The sequence below is a fragment of the Sus scrofa genome, chromosome 13 (assembly GCF_054392235.1).
Source record: "Sus scrofa isolate SSC_HxYL_T2T_F1_AM1 chromosome 13, Sscrofa_HxYL_maternal_Yorkshire_Landrace_v2.0, whole genome shotgun sequence".
Taxonomy (NCBI): Eukaryota; Metazoa; Chordata; class Mammalia; order Artiodactyla; family Suidae; genus Sus; species Sus scrofa.
The window spans coordinates 95,298,949-95,318,093 of NC_139395.1; the positions used below are offsets into that span (position 1 = coordinate 95,298,949).

At 42.8% G+C, this 19,145-nt stretch overlaps 1 protein-coding gene, 1 long non-coding RNA gene and 1 other non-coding gene across 12 annotated transcripts in view; 1 reads left to right on the forward strand and 2 right to left on the reverse strand.

Moving 5' to 3' along the window:
- NMNAT3 (nicotinamide nucleotide adenylyltransferase 3) overlaps window positions 1-19,145 on the reverse strand; it is a 149,858-nt gene that overhangs the window by 111,093 nt on the left and 19,620 nt on the right. The gene's annotated exons all lie outside the window — the stretch shown is intronic.
- Window positions 5,139-12,939, reverse strand: LOC146397492 (uncharacterized). Its single transcript, XR_014824030.1, has 2 exons — window positions 10,683-12,939; window positions 5,139-10,372 (listed from the first exon to the last, which is right to left on the reverse strand). It is a non-coding gene; the product is annotated as an uncharacterized LOC146397492 (long non-coding RNA).
- LOC146397493 (U6 spliceosomal RNA) lies at window positions 9,529-9,635 on the forward strand. The gene has a single exon (XR_014825420.1). It is a non-coding gene; the product is annotated as a U6 spliceosomal RNA (small nuclear RNA).

Sequence of the window (19,145 nt, forward strand, 5' to 3'; positions counted from 1 at the left end):
ACTCTCAAACCGCTGTCCTAATGTCTCTATAACATATTAACAGGCGGTGGCCAAAGGGAGTTCTGCTGAAATAGGCAGTAGTTTGGGTCATTTTGGACTAAATCCTAGAACGCACACGATAATGCTGAGCAATGCAGTTTAATTTATGAGCATGCAGGTCTGCTGTGAAATTGGGAAATGGGAGTACAAGACATTAGCATTCACGTGGCAAAGGCAGGGCCAAGTCCAAAACTACAATAGGCCTTTCACACTGGGGAGTTTAAGGAGCCGACATTCTGTCAGTTAAATGTGTGCTCATGAACTTCATCCTTGTATTTTAATGCCACTGACCACCTGAGAGGTGTATGCTTCCCCTGGCCTGATGCCGTTAATATCGGCCAATGCCCCCCGTTGTTTTCACAACAGTAAAACACTTGTAGGCACATCCTCTGGGCAAGTATAAATGATGAATTTCATGGTTTGGATGTGGTTTGGTCTGCAGGAGGGAAGGCAGAACAGATGCTTCTCAACTCCTTCTAGGTAGGGCAGGCAAACTGTTATATGGCTGTATGTGTGGTTCAAACCATGTAGTCTCCAGTTTATAGAGCTTGTCAGCCAGAGATTTTTCTGTCTGACCTTGACTTTCTAGCCCATTTTTCAATGCACAGAATGAAATAACAACTCTTTCTGACTTCCTTATGAGTGAAAATACATTCTTCTGAAGTTCAAAGGAAATATCAAGTGTGCCCCAGAAGTAAGTTAAAGCATGCTGGAAAAGAGGTTGGAAAATTCCTTAGTAGCAGGTTGGATGACGTCCCCAAACGCACCAGATCCTAATCCCTAAAAACTGTCAATGTGACCTTATTTGTAAAATAGGCTTTGGCACATGCGAGTCAGTTAAAGATCTTAAGGAGGTTACCCTGGATTACTCCTAAGAAGACCCTAAATGCAAGTCACATATATCTTTGTAAGAAGGAGAGAAAAGGAGATTTGATGCACACACAGAAGAAAGGCCATGTGAAGATGGAACAGACAGAAATTTGGAGATGCTGGCCTTGAAAATTGGAGAGCTGTAGCCACAAGCCAAGGAATGCCAGCAGCCACCAGAAGCTGGAAGAGGCAAGAAACAGAACCCTTCCCCCCTCACAACACACACACTCCCAGAACCTCCAAAGGGCATATGGCCCTGCTGACCCCTTGATTTTTGTCTCAGTGATACTAATTTCAGATTTTTGGTCTCCAGAATTCGGAGATAACAAATTTCTGTTGTTTTAAACCACCAAGTTTATGATATTTTGTTACAGCAGCCTTAGGAAACAAATACACCCGTGGAGGTGCTGCAAGGGAGGGTTTCAGTTTATACAAAACCACCCCACTCTATGGTTCTTTTGATGGTTTTTGGCAGAATTCAACTTCTTTCCTCCAAGCAAGTGGAACATTAGAGAGTTGAATGTAGGGCAGCCAGGTCCAAGAAGCATAGGGTAAAAAAATCAGGCAGCCACACACCTGGGTGCTTGGAAGTAGCTCTAGGTAATTCCCCTCCTTGAAGCAGGGGATTGAGTGCATGAAGAAAACATATCTAGTTCTTAAAGCAAACATCTAAATAGTTAAGTGTGAAAAGGGCACCAAGGATTTAAGAAACTTTCCATAAATTAACCTCAGAGTTCAGATAGAGCTGTGCAGGTGTGTGTGTGTGTGCGTGCGCCCAAGTGTATGTGCTAAGGGAGCACATCTTCAAATAACTTCATTGTAATTATTAATAAACACAGCCAGATGCCTGCAAGCATATGTTACAAGGCTATTCTCTGAAGGTTTATATGGAATGTCGAAAAATTAGAGACCCAAATGTCTACCAACGGAGGAATGGTTAAACCCCGTATCATACCATGCAGCTATTAAATGCATATGTATATACATAGACACATAGCATATGTATATTTCTATGCATATAATGACATGAGAGGTTATCAATGAGTAAATGTTGAGGGGGGAAGAATGTTGTAGATAGCATTGTAGTATTATTTCACTTTGGTTGGTTGAAGCCATCTATGTTGTAATATACAGGGATAATACATAATATATACACTTATAGACGGTATAGATCCATTGGATAGGGGATCATGAAATGTTAAGTCATTACCACTAAGGAAAGGGGAGGGTTGCTGGGGGGATGGCAGAAGGGGTGGACAGACCTAGACGTACTACTTTAGGTGAATGTGCTTTTTCCTTAAGTGTTCACTGTTTTTGTCATTTTAAGAAAGAAAAGTGGGATTGACTAGGAGTCTGGGGTTAGTAGATGCCAACTATTACATTTAGAATGGATAAGCAATGAGGTTCTACTATATAGCATAGGGAATTATATCCAGTCTCTTGGCATAGACCATGATGGAAGATAATATAAGAAAGGGAATGTGTATACATGTGTATGACTGGGTACACTTTGCTGTACAGAAGAAATTGGCATAACATTGTAAATTAACTACAGTTTAATTTTTAAAAAGAAAGAAAAGGTGAACATGCCCTAAAGATATGCACAGAACACTAACAGGTGCCAGGTACACTGTGGCCTGAGGAAGGACTGGGCAGCCGGTGGTCTTCAAAGACTGGCTGTGGCTTCTGGAGGTTGCCTGTAAACTAGGTAATGTCATGGGGCTGGAGGCAAAAACCTTGGCTTTTACACCAAGCGCCCTAGTGGGGCTGCCATGTTTTTACTTATAAAAGAAAGGCACAGTCAGTAGATCAAAGTCCCAGGTAAGTGTGTCTATTGTCTCTTCCACAGGAGTGGGGCAAAGCAGTGTTTCACTGGCTCATCTGTTTCACATCAAAGCCGAGGGGAAAAGTGACTTAGGAGCACTTCCAAAACAATTCTATGTGAGGATATTTCCAAAGGTTGTTTTACCCCCTGGAAGAGTGGTTTTCTCACCAGTGAGTAGACAGTTCCTTGCTTGCTATTTTTTTTTTTAAATTACTCAATGAATTTTATTACATTTATAGTTGCACAACAATCATCACAACCAAATTTTATATCATTTCCATCCCAAACTCTCAGCGCATTCCCCCACCGCCCCAATCTATCTCATTTGGAAACCATAAGTTTTTCAAAGTCTGTGAGTCAGTATCTGTTCTGCAAAGAAGTTCATTGTGTTGTTTTTTCAGATTCCACATGTAAGTAATAGCATTTGATGTTGGTGTCTCTTTTTTATTATTCAAATGAATTTATCACATCTGTGGTTGTATAATGATCCTAACAATCCAATTTCACAGGATTTCCATCCTGTAACCCAAGCACTTCCCCCAACCCCCCAAACTGTCTTCTCCAGAGACCATAAGTTTTTCAATGTCTGTGAGTCAGCATCTGTTCTGCAAAAAAGTTTAGTCTGTCCTTTTTTCAGATTCCACATGTCAGTGAAAGCATTTGATGTTGGTGTCTCACTGCATGGCTGACTTCACTTAGCATGATAATTTCTAGGTCCATCCATGTTGCTGCAAATGCTGTTATTTCTTTCCTTTCAATGGCTGAGTAATATTCCACTGTGTACATGTACCACATCTTCTGGATCCCCTCCTCTGTTGATGGACATTTAGGTTGTTTCCATGTCTTGGCTATTGTATAGAGTGCTGCAATGAACATTCCAGTACATGTATCTTTTTTTTTTAATTTATCTTTTTTAGGGCCACACCTGCAGCATATGGAGGGTCCCAGGCTAGGGATCTAATCGGAGCTGTAGCAGCCAGCCTACACCAGAGCCACAGCAACTAGGGATTCGAGCTGCGTCTGTGATTTACACCACAGCTCATGGCAATACCAGATCCTTAACCCACTGAGCGAGGCCAGGGATTGAACCCACAACCTAGTCGGATTCGTTAACCACAGAGCCACGACTGGAACTCCCCATCTATCTTTTCGAGTCATGGTTTTCTCTGGATAGGTGCTGAGGGGTGGGATTGCTGGATCAAATGGTAATTCTACTTTTAGTTTTCTGAGGAATCTCCATACTGTTTTCCATGGTGGTTACACCAATGTACATTCCCACCAACAGTACTAGGGTACTAGGGTTTCTTTTTCTCCACATCCTCTCCAGCACTTACTGCTTATAAACTTTTTGATGATGGTCATTCTGGCCGGCATAAGGTGGTACCTCATAGGGGTTTTGATTTGCATTTCTCTAATGATGAGTGATGCTGAACACCTTTTCATGTGTTTCTTGGCTATCTGTATGTCTTCTTTGGAGAACTGTCTGTTTAGATCTTCTGCCCATTTTTTGATGGGGTTGTTTGTTTTTTTGATATTGAGCTGCAGAAGGTGTTTATTTTGCTTGCTATTGAGCACAGCTCTCCTCCTGTTGGTGAGCCACCCAGCAGGATAGGAGACTACAACTTGAAAAAGGAACCTCCACCTCCCTCCTCTGTGTACACCCCAAGTGCAGCCCAACCATGCTCCACCACATAGGAAGGCAGGGCCCTTGGACTGAAAGAGTCCTCCAGGTACTTTCCAACTGGAAATGCTCTTTTGGATTAATGTGCACAAATAAGGCATTAATAAAGCTGGGGGAATATGCATGGGCCCTTCCCTCCCTGCACTGCTGAATTCAGGGGCACTGAAGAGATGAAGGGAGTGTGCCTTGGGACATCAATACAATGCAAAGATGAGATATCTGGACAATAAGAAACCATGAGTGCAATTCCCTTGGGGATAAAAGCAGCAGCGTGGGTCACTTCCATCTCAAACACATGCCATGTGAACACAGGGCTTTGAAGGTAACGGGTCTCTCCAAACACTTCTGCAGTGATGGCGCTCAGTAAATTACTACTTTCTGAGGAATGAGAGGAACCAATTCTCTGTGTCCCCTATATCATGGGAAGTGTTTATTTTTCAAAGTATGTTTCTCCAAGATGTGCTGCAAATCATAAAGTCATGACATTATATGATTCCTTGCATCAAATTTCAAAAGAGACTTTCACCTCCTGTATTTGAAAGAAATTACCACAAAAACAAAGCCTAAGAGCTAGAGAGTTTTCCTTCAGCAGAGGAAGCGCTGTATTGAGAAAGCTTATGCTTCACCCAAATATTAAACTCTGTTGGTTTTAGGCTTCCATTTGCAGGATCTGAACATCTGGTCCAAACCCCTTTTCTGTTGTTGTTGTTGTTATTGCTGTTGTTTGTTTTATTTTGGTTTTGGGGATTTTTTTTTTTTTTTTTTTTTTTTTTGGCTGCACTTGTGGCATGTGGAAGTTCCTGGGCCAGGGACTGAACCCAAGCTACAGCAGTGACAATATTGGATCCTAACCTGCTGAATGACCAGGGACCTCAAAACCCCCTATTTTATAGTTGAGCAAACTTGAGGACCAGAGAGGCGAAGCTGTGGATCCAAGGTCACACAGTAAGGCAGTAACAGACCTAAAATCAGAGCTTGGGCTGAGGCTTCCATCACACAGTGATACTGCCTTATAAGCCAGGCTCTTGGGTTATGGAGATTTTTTTTATGTTTTCTCCAAGGACTGAATCATGACCTCCAATCCACATCACCAGGGCCTAATGAGACCAGCAGTCTGGAACAAAAGCAGAGGATGCCAAAGGCCCTTTTTTTGTGCAGGTAATAAATTCAGAAAAATATAAGGCTGGAAAGGACCTGGAGGGATTCTCTATTCCATTTCCTTTCCTGGAGGCAGAAGTCACTGACATCATTCCAGGGGAGAAGTAGCTCTCTTATTTCTAAAACCCTTCAGGGGAGATTTCAAAACTTCACTTACAAAAAGGAATATCTGATTTCCTCTCAACAACAGTATCCAAGAAATAACCACAGAAAACCACTGCATAGTCTTTTTCATAAAAAATATAAAATCTTCCTCAGTCCAACACCTCAGAAGTGATTATTTCTAAAAAATCGCCTAATTTAATTGAGCATGAACATTTCAACCGTAAAAGGAAAATGTTTTTTGGAAAATAAGAGGTACAGAGTTGTCATGACACCTTAACTATAATTTCTGCAAGAATTTGTAAGAATGCAGGAGACTCACTCCGGCCTGGTTAGATGAAGAACTTGCCAGAAATGATAATATAGAGAGACCTGAAGAGCATAAAACATTTGTAACATGAAAACTCCTGAGTAAGAAACTATACAATGGCTCCCACTCTATGATTTTTATCTCTAAGTCTTCTAAGAAGTCCCATTTTTTGGCAAAGCAGTTTTTGCAGTGGGCCTTAGCTGGAGAAAGCATATTTCTAAGTAATCTGAAGGGGAAAAAATTTGATTAAAACCTCCACCGAGGATTCCACATATATTCACGCCAAATGAGTCAAAAGCCAGAGGTTATCCTGAGAGGAGGAAGTCTGCCTAACATCCGTGATATTAAGAGAGCGGAAGCTAATAACATGCGGCACTTTATTTGAAGATGATACTGCTGACCCACTGCCAAGGGCTTTGAACTGCTTTTCCATCCGATGATGAGATTCCAGGCTCCTGCGAAGCCGGGGGCACATCTCAAAAGGCAGCTGCTGGAGTTAAGGTGGTCCAAGCTGGAGGTACAGTGCGGGCTGCCTGTGGGAGCTGGCTGGTCTGAGGACAGAGCAAACACCAGGGTCTTGACCTCAGTGTCCCGGCCAGGGGTACACAACGGCCTTCTTTCATTTTACCCGGCACACCCCCACCATCCTCCTAATGGCCTGTCAGAGCTTCTGCAGCTGTGACTCAGAGCTCCTGTCCCTGCCATTTCTCCTCTGCTGTTCCAAAGCAAGTATTTATCTAAATGCCTCTCACCTCCCCCCAGGTGTTCAGGAAGCTCCCATCCACTGCTGGACTATTTGACCTGTGTCCAGCCTTCCTCTTCCACCCAGCTTCAGGGCAGAAAAGGAAAGGTCCAGGTCCACAGCCTGAGCCCAGGCTGGAGGTGATGCTGGGAGGACACGTGCCTGGGGAAGACCTGCACCTTGGGGTCTGCCCTGAGTCAAGTGCTCAGGCCGGGTAGGGGCTCCGATAGGTGATTCAGCAGCATCTCATTCTAGAGGTGGCCCACGGCTGGTGGAAGAGCCCCATGAGACAAGAGCCATAAGCCATTAAATGTGGGTACCCACAAAATGCCAGGGGGACCAGAAACAAGGCAAAGTGGCTCTGAGTGGATGAGCCAAGGAAAGCTACAGAGATAGCATTTGAGTCATATTATATTTATGGGGCACTGGTGCTAGCCGCTTATACCTATTATTTCCATTCAATGCAATTATTCCTCCTTTGCAGATGAGAAAACTGGGGCTCAGAGAAGTGAATTTTGTTCAAGGCTATATAGGGAGGAGGAACGAGTGGGGATCCGGCCCCACACCGCTGGCTTTCCAGCTGTGTCTTCAGACCTGGGTGGGAACCAGGGGATGACAGCTTGGGTGGCTTCACAGCCTGGATTCCCAGGTCCCCAACAGCACAATGTTTAAATGGAATTGCAAAATTCTCAAAACTAAATTCAATCCACTTTAATTTTGAAAGCAAGAGTGAACAGATGCCCCACAGTCTCTTCCCCTGGGAGAGGGGATGGAGAGCCAGTAAACCACCATTCCTTCTTTCCCCCGAGAAAGAAGAACCAAATCACTGTAGAACCAAATGCTGCTCTGCGAGAGCGAACAGCTTTGGCTGCCGGGAACTATAGAGGTCCAGAGACAAAGGCCAGAGAAGAAAAACCTGAGCTTGAGATGCTTAACCAGGAGAGGCACATCTACTCAAAAGAGGATTAAAAACACTCAAACTGAAAGTACAAAGTGGGTTTCACCCTAAGCATCTTACCCCTATTTTGTTGAAACCATAGATTTAAGATGTTAAAGCAACGGATGGATACAGAGAGAAAAAAAAATGTGAGACGTTCCAGTTTAAGGAATCCCTGCTTCACAAATGTCTCCCTATTGGTATTATTCTGTCATCTCCTGTCTCTATTCCAGTTTATAAAAATACTTATGCTCAGGGTAAAAGGTTCCTAAGAGGCCATTCTGCAAATAAAAACAGACTCCACGATGGTTTGTTAAAAAATCCTGATGCAGGAGTTCCCGTGTGGTTCAGTGGGTAAAGGATCTGGTGCTGTCACTGCAGTGGCTCAGGTCACTGCTGTGGCATGGGTTCGACCCTTGGCCCATGAGCTTGAATGTGTCGTGGGCAAGGCATAGCCAAAAAAAAAAAAATTCTGATGCAAAAAAGCCTCACACTTCTCAATGTGTCATGAGATGTGCAAAAGGTAAGTGATATTGTTAAAAATCTCATACAAAGGGTTTTTTTTTTAAAATAAAAAACAGTTTAATTAAAAAATAGAAAACTATAAAAAGCTGACTTCTCCCTCTGCTCTTTTGCCTCCACTTCCTAAGGCGAGTTTCTGGCGTCTGTCCAGGGACCAGCACCATCCCACTTGCTGTTTTCCACCTCTCAGAACTCAACCAGCCATGATGCACTGTTTCTCCACAAAAGTAGATCATCTTCCCAAGTCACTAGCCCTGGGGATAGAAAGCCCATGCCTCACTACCCGTCCAGCAGCCAAGTCCCTCCCAGGCTGGCCCTTCCTCCTGTGTGTCTGAGAACAGCATGCTTGTTCCCAACATTCCTAGCCTTCAACCTGGTACACAGATGGTATTTAATAAATGCTCGCTAAATGATGCAGGCATCTGGCCAGGAGCCTCTTGCTTCCTTCCTTCCCAGGTGCTCTTCTCTCCACCTAGAATGCCCCTCCCCTCAGTTTATCTATACTATTTTCTCCAATTCTCCATAAACAGACAGCACCACCAACCATGCAGTTATTCGAGAGGAATTCTGGGTCCCTCTCTTTCTTACCACCACCATCCTTCTCTCAATTCATCCATCACTGAATCCTATCCACTCCTCTTCCTAGACCTCTCTCTGACCTCCTTTCTTCTCCAACCCCTCTGAGGCAGCTGGCCCTGGCCTTCCTTGCATCCATGGGGCCACACAGACTGTCCTGCTCCCCACTCCCGGTGCAGCCTCTCCTGAATACACTGTCCCTCCCCTGCTCCCCTCTGTTCTCAGGATAGAGCCCGAGCTCATAGACAACACAGAGATGTGGTCCATGATGTGGCTTCCGCTGAGCAGGTAAGTCTCAGCTCCTAGCAGTCGGCCCTCAGCCCCATTCTAGCTGTGGCAGAAGCCCTCTCCTGCAGCCTCGGCTGGCTTGGTAAAGCAGAAAAGAATGGTCGAAGCAGGGAATCACTCCAAAAAAGTGTCTGGGTGAACTTTAGCTTTAAATTAAACCTATACATTTATAAACGATCTGATGCAGGGCCAAGGCTTTGCTTTTGGAGCAGGCTTTGGCGTTTTCACAAACCCCATCCATCAGCAACAACTCTCCAGGCCAGCTTCTTTTAGGTGGAGAGGGTTCCTAAGGACACACGAGAAGACACTGAGGGCAAGGGTCTGCCCGAGTGTTTCGATTCCCCTGCCTCCACCACCCCCAATAAAAATAGTCAAGTTTTTTTCACCAACACCTCATGTTAGCGGAGAGGGGCAGTCACTCTCACCTTTTTGAGTCCTTTCAAAACATTCAAGCCACTTTTCAAAAAGCCCTACTCTTGTGCTCGCTTAGGTTGCACATATACTAAAATTGGAATAACACAGAGAAGATTAGCATGGCCCATGCACAAAGATGACATGCAAATTCATGAAGCATTCCATATTTTTAATGGACAGATCATCCAGACAGAAAATCAACAAGGAAACACAGGCCTTAGATGATACACTAGACCAAAGAGATTTAATTGGTGTCTATACAACTTTTCACCCCAAAGCAGCAGAATATTCTCCAGAATAGATCACATCTTGGGCCACAGATCAAGCCTTGGTAAACTTAAAAAAAAAAATGAAATAATTTCAAGCATTTTCTCTGACCACAATGCTATGAGACTAGAAATCAACTACAAGAAAAAAATAGCAAAAAATCAACTCCTGGAAGCTAAACAATATGCTACTGAACAACCAATGGATCATTGAGGAAATCAAAGAGGAAATTAAAAGATACATAGAGAGGTGTTCCTGTCATGGCTCAGTGGTCACAAACCCTACTAGTATCCATGAGGATGTGGGTTTGATCCCTGGCCTTGCTCAGTGGGTTAAGGATCTGGTGTTGCTATGAGCTGTGGTGTAGGTCATAGGCACAGCTTGGATTCTGCATTGCTGTGGCTGTGGTGTAGGCTGGCAGCTGCAGCTCCAATTAGACCCCTAGTTCAATTGTTCCAATTAGTTCCCCTAATTGGGAACTTCCACATGCCATGAGGCGGCCATAAAAAAAAAGACAAAAATAAATAAAAATAAAAGATACATAAAGATAAGCAAAATGAAGACAATGAAGATACAACAATCCAAAACCTATGGGACACAGCAAAAGCAGTTCTTAAGACAGAAGTTTATAGCAATACAATCTTTTTTTTTTTTTTTTTTGTCTTTTTTTTTTTTGTTGTTGTTGTTGTTGTTGTTGTTGTTGCTATTTCTTGGGCCGCTCCCACGGCATATGGAGGTTCCCAGGCTAGGGGTTGAATCGGAGCTGTAGCCACCGGCCTACGCCAGAGCCACAGCAACGCGGGATCCGAGCCGCGTCTGCAACCTACACCACAGCTCACGGCAACGCCGGATCGTTAACCCACTGAGCAAGGGCAGGGACCGAACCCGCAACCTCATGGTTCCTAGTCGGATTCGTCAACCACTGCGCCACGACGGGAACTCCAGCAATACAATCTTATCTCAGGAAAGAAGAAAAAACTCAAATAAACAACTTAACCTTACACCTCAAACATCTAGAGAAGGAAGACCAGACAAAGCCCAAAACTAGTAGAAGGAAAAAAATCATAAAGATGAGAGCAGAAAAGAGACAAAGAAAACAATTGAGAAGATCAATGAAACCAAAAGTTGGTTCTTTGAAAAGATCAACAAAATTGATAAACTGTTATCCAGACTCATGAAAAAAAAAATGGAGAGCGTTCAAGTCAATAAAATTAGAAATGAAAAAGAAGTTACAAATGACACTGCAGAAATACAAAGGCTCATGAGAGACTACTATGAGCAACTGTATGCCAATAAAATGGACAACCTAGAAGAAATGGACAGATTCTTACAAAGGAACAACCTACCAAGACTGAACCAGAAATAAATAAAAAATATGAATAGACCAATCACAAGTGCTAAAATTGAAAATGTGATTTAAAAACTTCCAAAAACAAAAGTCCAGGACCTGAGGGCTTCTGAGCTGAGTTCTACCAACATTGAGAGAAGAGTCAACACCTCTTCTTCTGAAACTTCAGAAAATTGCAGAGGAAGGAATACTCCCAAGCTCATTCTATGAAGCCACCATGACCAGACAGATACCACACAAAAAAGAAAATTATAGGCCCATATCACTGATGAACATAGATGCAAAAATCCTCAATAAAATATTAGCAAACTACAAATAAATATACATTTAAAAGGTCATACACCACAATCAAGTAGGATTTATCTCAAGGATGAAAGGATTCTTCAATATCCACAAATCTATCACTGTGATATACCACATCAACAAACTGAAAATTAAAAACCATCTGATTATCTCAATAGATGCAGAAAAAGCTTCTGATAAAATTCAAAACCCATTTATGATAAAAATTCTCCAGAGAGTGGGCATAGAGGGGAACTACCTCAATGTAATAAAAGTCATTTATGATAAACCCACAGCTAAAATCATTCTCAATGATGAAAAACTGAAAGCATTTCCACTAAGATCAGGAACAAGACAAGGATGTCCTCTTTTGCCAGTGTTACTCAACATAGTTCTGGAAGTTCTAGCAGTGGCAATCAGAGAAGAAAAAGAAATACAAGGAATCTAAATTGGAAAAGAAAAAATAAAACTACCACTGTTTGCAGATGACATGACACCACACCTAGAAAATCCTAAAGACAATACCAGAAAACTATTAGAGCTCATCAAAGAATTTGGTAAAGTCACAGGATATAAGATTAACACACAGAAATCAACTGCATTTCTATACACTAACAGTGAAAGACCAGAAAGAGAAATTAGGGAAAACATCCCATTTACAATTGCATCAAAAAGAATAAAATACATAGGAATAAACCTATCTAAATAGACAAAATTCTTGTACTCTGAAAACTATAAGATGCTCATGAAAGAAGTCAAAGAAAACATGAATAGATGGAAAAATGCTCTTGGATTGGAAGAATCAATATAGTCAAAATGACAATACTACCTAAGGAAATCTACAGATTCAATGCAATCCCTATAAAATTACCAAGGACATTCTTTACAGAACTGCAACAAAATATTTCAAAATTTGTATGGAAACACAAAAGACCTCAAATAGCCAAAGCAATATTGAAAAGAAAAAAAGGAACTGGAAGAATCAGGTTCCCTGACTTCAGACACTACTACAAAGCTATAGTCATCAAATCAGTATGGTACTGGCATAAAAACAGAAATACAGAAATCAATGGAATAGGATAGAAAGCCCAGAAATAAACCCAAGCACCTATAGTCAACTAACCTATGACAAAGGAGGTAAAAACATACAGTGGAGGAAAGACAGTCTCTTCAATAAATAGTGCTGGGAAAACTGGACAACCACATGTAAGAGAATAAAATTAGAACATTTTCTAGCACCAAGCACAAAAATAAATTCAAAATGGATTAAAGACCTAAATATAAGGTCAGATACTATAAAACTCCTAAAGGAAAGCATTGGGAAGAATGCTCTTTGATATAAATTACAGCAAAATCTTGTTTGATCCACCTCCTGCAATAAAGACACAAACCAATGGGACCTAATTAAACTCAAAAGCTTCTGCACAGCAAAGGAAACCATTAAAAAAACGAAAAGACAACCCATAGAATAGGAGAAAATTTTTGCAAATGACTCAACCCACAAAGGTTTAATGTCCAAAATATACAAACAACTCATAAAACTCAACAAAAAAATAAACAACCCAATTAAAAAATGGGCAGAAGACCTAAATAGACATTTCTCCAAAGAAGACACACAGATGGCCAGCAGGCACATGAAAAATTGCTCAACATCACTAATTATTAGAGAAATGCAAATCAGAACAACGAGGTACCACCTCACACCAGTTAGAGTGGCCATCATTAACAGGTCAACACACAACAAATGCTGGAGAGGATGTGGAGGAAAGGGAACCCTCCTACACTGCTGGTGGGAATGTAAATTGGTACAACCACTATGGAAAACAGTATGGAAATACTTCAGAATATAGAACGACCATATGATCCAGCAATCCCACTCCTGGGCATACATCTGGACAAAACTTTCATTGAAAAAGATACATGCACCCCTATGTTCACTGCAGCACTACTCACAATAGCCAAGACATGGAAACAATCTAAATGTCCATCAATAGATGAATGGATTAAGATGTGGTACAATGGAATACTACTCAGCCATAAAAAGGACAGAATAACGTCATCTGCAGCAACATGGATGGAACTAGAGTCCTATACTAAGTGAAGTCCGTCGGAAAGAGAAAGACACCATATGATATCGCTTATATGTGGAGTCTAAAACATGGCACAAATGATCTGTTTACAAAACAGAAACAGATCATGGACATGGAGGACAGACTTGAGTTTGCCGGGCGGCAGGGAGTGGGATGGATTGGGAGTGTGGGGTTAGTAGACGCAAACTATTACATTTCGAGTAGATAAGCAATGAGATACAGCACAGGGAACTATCTCCAACCACTTGTGATGGAACATGATGGAGGATAATGTGAGAAGAAGAATGCATATACATATGTATAACTGGGTCAGTTTGCTGTACAACAGAAATTGGCAGAACATTATAAATCAACTATAATAAAAATAATATTTTTTAAAAAAAGAAAACAAAAACTACTCTTACACTATGGAGGACAATATGGAGGTTCCTTAAAAAACTAAATATAGAACTACCATATGATCCATCAATCTCAGTCCTAGGCATATACCCTGAGAAAACTCTACTTCAAAAAGATACATGCATCCCTATGTTCACTGCAGTACTATTTACAAGTTCACTATGTTCACTGCAGTGCTATAGCCAAGACATGGAAACAAACTAAATGTCCATCCACAGAGGAATGGATGAAGATGTGGTACATATATACAATGGAATATTACTCAGCCATAAAAAAGAATGAAATAATGCCATTTGCAGCAACATGGACAGACCTAGAGATTATCATACTAAGTGAGGTTAGACAAAGACAAATATCACATGATATCACTTATATTTAGTATTAATAAAAACAATACAAAAGAACTTACTTAAAAAACAGAAAGAAATTTACAGATTTAAATACCAATCTTATGGTTACCATACATAGGTGAAATGAATGAAGGGAGGGAAAAATTTGGAGGGTGGGAAAAACACATACATAGTAATGTATGAAATAGATGATGAACAAGAACCTGCTGTATAGCACAGGAAAATCTACTCAGTAGTGTGTAAAAACCTATATGGGAAAAAAAAATGGAAATATTTATGTGCATGACTGATTTACTTTGCTGTACACCTGAAACTAAGAGAACATTGTAAATCAACTACACTCCAATAAAACTTAAAAACCCTACTTTTTGCCTTCATACTCAAAATCCATCAGTTCACGTAACATTTAATAACGTCATGTGATTTATGACACGTATAACAGATACCAACACTTTTGGCTTTTTCTGTTTTTGTTTTCTAGGGTGATACCTGTGGCATATGGAAGTTCCCAGGCTAGAGGTCAAATGAGAACTACAGCTGCCAATATACACCACAGTCACGGCAACAGCAGATCCTAAACCCACTGAGTGAGGCCAGGGATCGAATCCGCATCCTCAGTGGTACTGGTCAGGTTTGTTGTCGCTGAGCCACAGTGGGAACCCCACCAACACTTTTGGAAACAAACGTTAAGTGACTGATGGGTGCAGTCTGCACAAGGTGGGGCAGAAGAATTCAGGCAGGGGGCTGGGCCAGGCCTGGGGAGTGGGGGTCGGTGTGTGCACCCACCGCCTGCCTTCCCCACTGGATTATGTGCTCCAGACCACTAGAGTCTGGCTCAGCGCACTGCCTTTAGGATCTCTATGTCTGGTATGGGACTGGAACATGATCTGGGCTTAGGAAATGCTGGCTAAATGGAGAAATGAGCTTCCCTATAGACCAGTACGCCCCCTTCCCCAGCTCTAGAACTTTCTCTAGCAAATCCAGGGGGCTGAGGCCCCCCCACCCCTAAGTAGACTCACGGCCAGAGTCACACAGAGGACAACATGTTCTAACTTGGACCCAGGGTACGGTCGCATCTCAGAGTCAAATGCCAGGGGCCAGAGATACTGGCTCTTGCGTGCAGCTGCATGGCTCAAGGGTCAGGAGGATGGAAACTAGCTAAGGGATCCAGTCGGGCACACACTGCTTCTCACTCCCAGTCCAGACTCCTTTCCTCCGGTCCCTGGGTCCCAGGAGCTGGCAGAGGACACAGCACACATAGAGCACATGATGGCACAGCCCCGGTCCAAGGATGTCTCTGGAACATCCCCACTCTTTTTTTTAAGTTTGATTGAAGTATAGTTGATGTATAAGCTTGTGGCAATTCCTGCTGTACAACAAAGCGATTCAGTTCCACACACCCATTCTCTTTCAGATTCTTTTCCCACAGAGATTATCACAGGATATTGGTTAGATGTGCTACACAGCGGATCCCATTTGCCAATCTTTCCATTTACTTCAGTGTGCATATGCCAATCTCAAACCCCAAGTCTATGTGAGTGTCTTAAAGGTAAGACCCTTTGGGCAGGAATCACACCTTTCTCCCTTCTTCCCCATGGCTTGGGGTGTGAGAGGCAACTAATTTAGCTGGAAAGTGAGTCTCCACTCTAGTAAGTAAACTTGCAGATAAAAATAAAGTCAGCTTGAAACCAGGGGGCTGATTTAAATGCAAATGTTGCACCCTTACTGCCCATGAACCCAGAACCAGCTCAGAATAAGGGCAATGAGGAGAAAGCCAGCCATTGGCCAATGTGTCCATGTAGCAGCAGGAAGAAAGAGGGCTGGACACTGGGTTACAGAGCAAGGGCATAAATGGAGATAAACTTGCTTTCTGAGCTCACAAACCCTTCACTAATAAGACTGACCTCCTTTTCACACCTAAAGCATGAAAATAAGATCACGAAAACAAGACGCCAAGCAGTAAGCACACTGCTGTCCTGATTATGATTCAGAGGCATGTAGAATTTAAAACTGAAGCAAAACTATGATGTCTATCTGGACAATTTTGCTTTTGACTTGATAACTAGGCAGGCCTGCCTCATGATCCACCTGTCAGTTCATCACAAAAATGAACATGGACACAGAGGATCCAAATCTCCCAGTTGGCTGTGGAATGCATCATGGATTTATTTGATCAATGTGATAACTGTGTTTTAAAGACAAACTTTAAAATTGTTCCAAACTCCCTCACTGCCATTAATAATTCCTCCATTCAGCAAACATCAATCAGCATCTACTATGTGTCAGACACTATGCCAGGAGCCAGAAGGGTAAGCCACATTCCTACCTAGAAGGCTCTCTAGAGGATCTCTACATTTAATAACTGGGCTGCTGGGGGCCAGATGGGTTACCTGATGTTCACAATGCATACTGGAACTGGTATAAATGGAAACGGAGGGTGCCTGAACAGAAGAGAGCCCCCTGCCCAACCAGGCTGAGAGTATACAAAAGGAAGGCTTCCAAGAGGAAGTAACATGTTTTGGGTTTTGAAGGATGAATAGGAGTTAGGCAGGTGAATGAGCTGGGAAGAGAAAACAGTGTTTGCAAAGCCTGGGAGAGTGGGGGCCAGGGGAGGGCACAGGGCATGTGAGGGATGCTAGAGGGTCTACAGAAGAGCAGTGTGCCTTGTGTTCTGTGTTGCAAGGTTGAACTTGATCCTGATGGTGGTAAGCCCCTGCATGGTTTCACACAGGGGAGTAACTAATCTGCAAGTGATTACTTACCTAAGGGTCTCCTAAATGGCGAAGCAGCCCCCAGGGCACCTTCCTTTATTCACCACTCCTGAGGCGACAGCAACCTACAAGCCTCATTAGCAGGCAGGTCTCCAACTCAGCCTGTTTTCCCTCCCATAATGCTCTCTCTTTGAGGCCACAGCTACTTTCAATTGCATTCTAATTTCAAGAAGTGATAAACATATGCTCATGTTTCCATTTACAAGTTTTTGATTATCAGCCTGGCATTGTAGCTGCAAATTACCCATTTTCTATTATAATTATTTTTACTTCTCTTGATGAAGAAGGAAAAGAAATGCTTTTAAATGACTAAAGTGCCCGAGCCACAGAGGCAGGGAAGAATTAAGCAGTGCTGCATCTTTCGCCAATGGCAATATAATAGCGAAGGTTTGAGAAATGAAATGCGAACTCGCAGGCCTTGTCAGACCAGGCTCTCTGGATAGGTGCATTTGCTCACCGTGATCAGTTTACCTAACACCAGGCAGAGATGGGCTGGGGACAGAATGGCTCCCTGAAAACGGGCTGCTTTAAGTAGCAGGTGGGTCTCTTGGGCACTAACTTTTGCTTTTTCTGCTTCTAGGAGGAATTTTTAAAGGTGAGATTGTTGCTAATGCAGATGCTCCCAAGCAACTGAAACATTTGCTCACATTCTGATTGGAATTCCACAAGATCCAGCCTTACTCATTGGTGTCACAAACCCCCTTCCCAGAGGAGACCCAGTGGAGGGCAGAGCCATGCCTTCTGGTCCTGGAGGGGCCTGGGATGTGAGTGACGAAGAGCCTTGGGAATGGATGGGAGGCAAGGAATTCAGGTCACTAAGTGAAGTGGAGAGGATGCTAGCATGCAGAGTTGCATGCCTATTGGCAGCTTAATGTCCCATTTAATTGGCATGTAACGTTAATTGACAGAGTGGCATGTAAATGAGAACACGGCCGTGGTTTTGCGGCTTTGAAAGGTGCCATTGGCAGCTTTGTTTCGAAAGCCCAGCTCTGATGAGCTGCACAGTTTCATTATTGGGATGACTTGCTCATCAAGAAACCACGCCAAGCATCCAAATTCCTAACATCTTCCATGTGGGACTGTGCTCAGTCCTAAGTTTGAGGGTTCAGAGGACCCAGTCCCTGCTCACCAGTTGAGGGTCAGACATGGAAAAAACAACAAGCAGCTACTTGAAATTTCAAAGTGTCATTTAGGGTCACAACAAAAGCTCATAGCTTGGTAGCTGTGGAAATTCTAAATGCTGCCCTCTTCACATTTTCAACCCTCTTGGATGACCAAAATAAATCACAATCATCATAAATCAACAATCCTAGGAACAATGACAACATTAAAAGTTATTACTAGGTACTTTTTAGGTCTAACTCATATTTTGGTAGCACCTATACTGTGCCTGTTACTACACTATCTTTCGTGTTACCTTTAATCTTTGCAAACACCGTGCAGAAAAATCCGTATTATCTTGTTTCCGATGGGGACACAGAAGCCTGGGGCTCCTCCAAAGAGAGGAAACACAGAGCAAGGACAAGCCCCTCTCTGATCACAAAAGCCATATCATTTCACTCTCCACTGCCTTGAAAGCACAGAAATCAGAGGGACTCAGCCTGCCCTCTTCCCCAGCCCCCGCGCCCAAGTGCCAGGCTCTTTGGTATTCAAGATGGGCTCATTCATTTCTGCAAGAAACAATAGATGTAATCAGCATATGAGCCATCCTTTAGACAACAATCATAAATCCTTCCCTCAAGAGTAAATTGTTCTCATTCCTGTAAGTAGGGAAAGGTAAGAAAAGGGTAATGCATGTACCCTACCGTCTATAGCAAAGAAAAGGGGGCCTCTATTCAGAGATGTGTGATTGTGTGTGTGTCTATGCACACGCACGCGCACAGCCAGTAGGGAGTGTGCTGTGGCTGTGTTGGGCATGGTATCATAAGCATTTGACAGAGGACGGGTCTATGGGGTGTCTCATGGGGCGTTGTGGGATGGATGTGGGGAGGTCAAAGGCAGGTGACAGAGGGGCTGTGCTGCACTGTGTGTGGCAGAAATCATGTTCTGGGAGATGTTTCATGACAGGTTTGTTATGTGGGTATAATTATGGGGATGGGCCATGACAGTCCTTCGTTCTGATGGCTTTCTTGAGCAATTATTAACTTACAGTGACCTCCCAAAGTTCGCTGGGT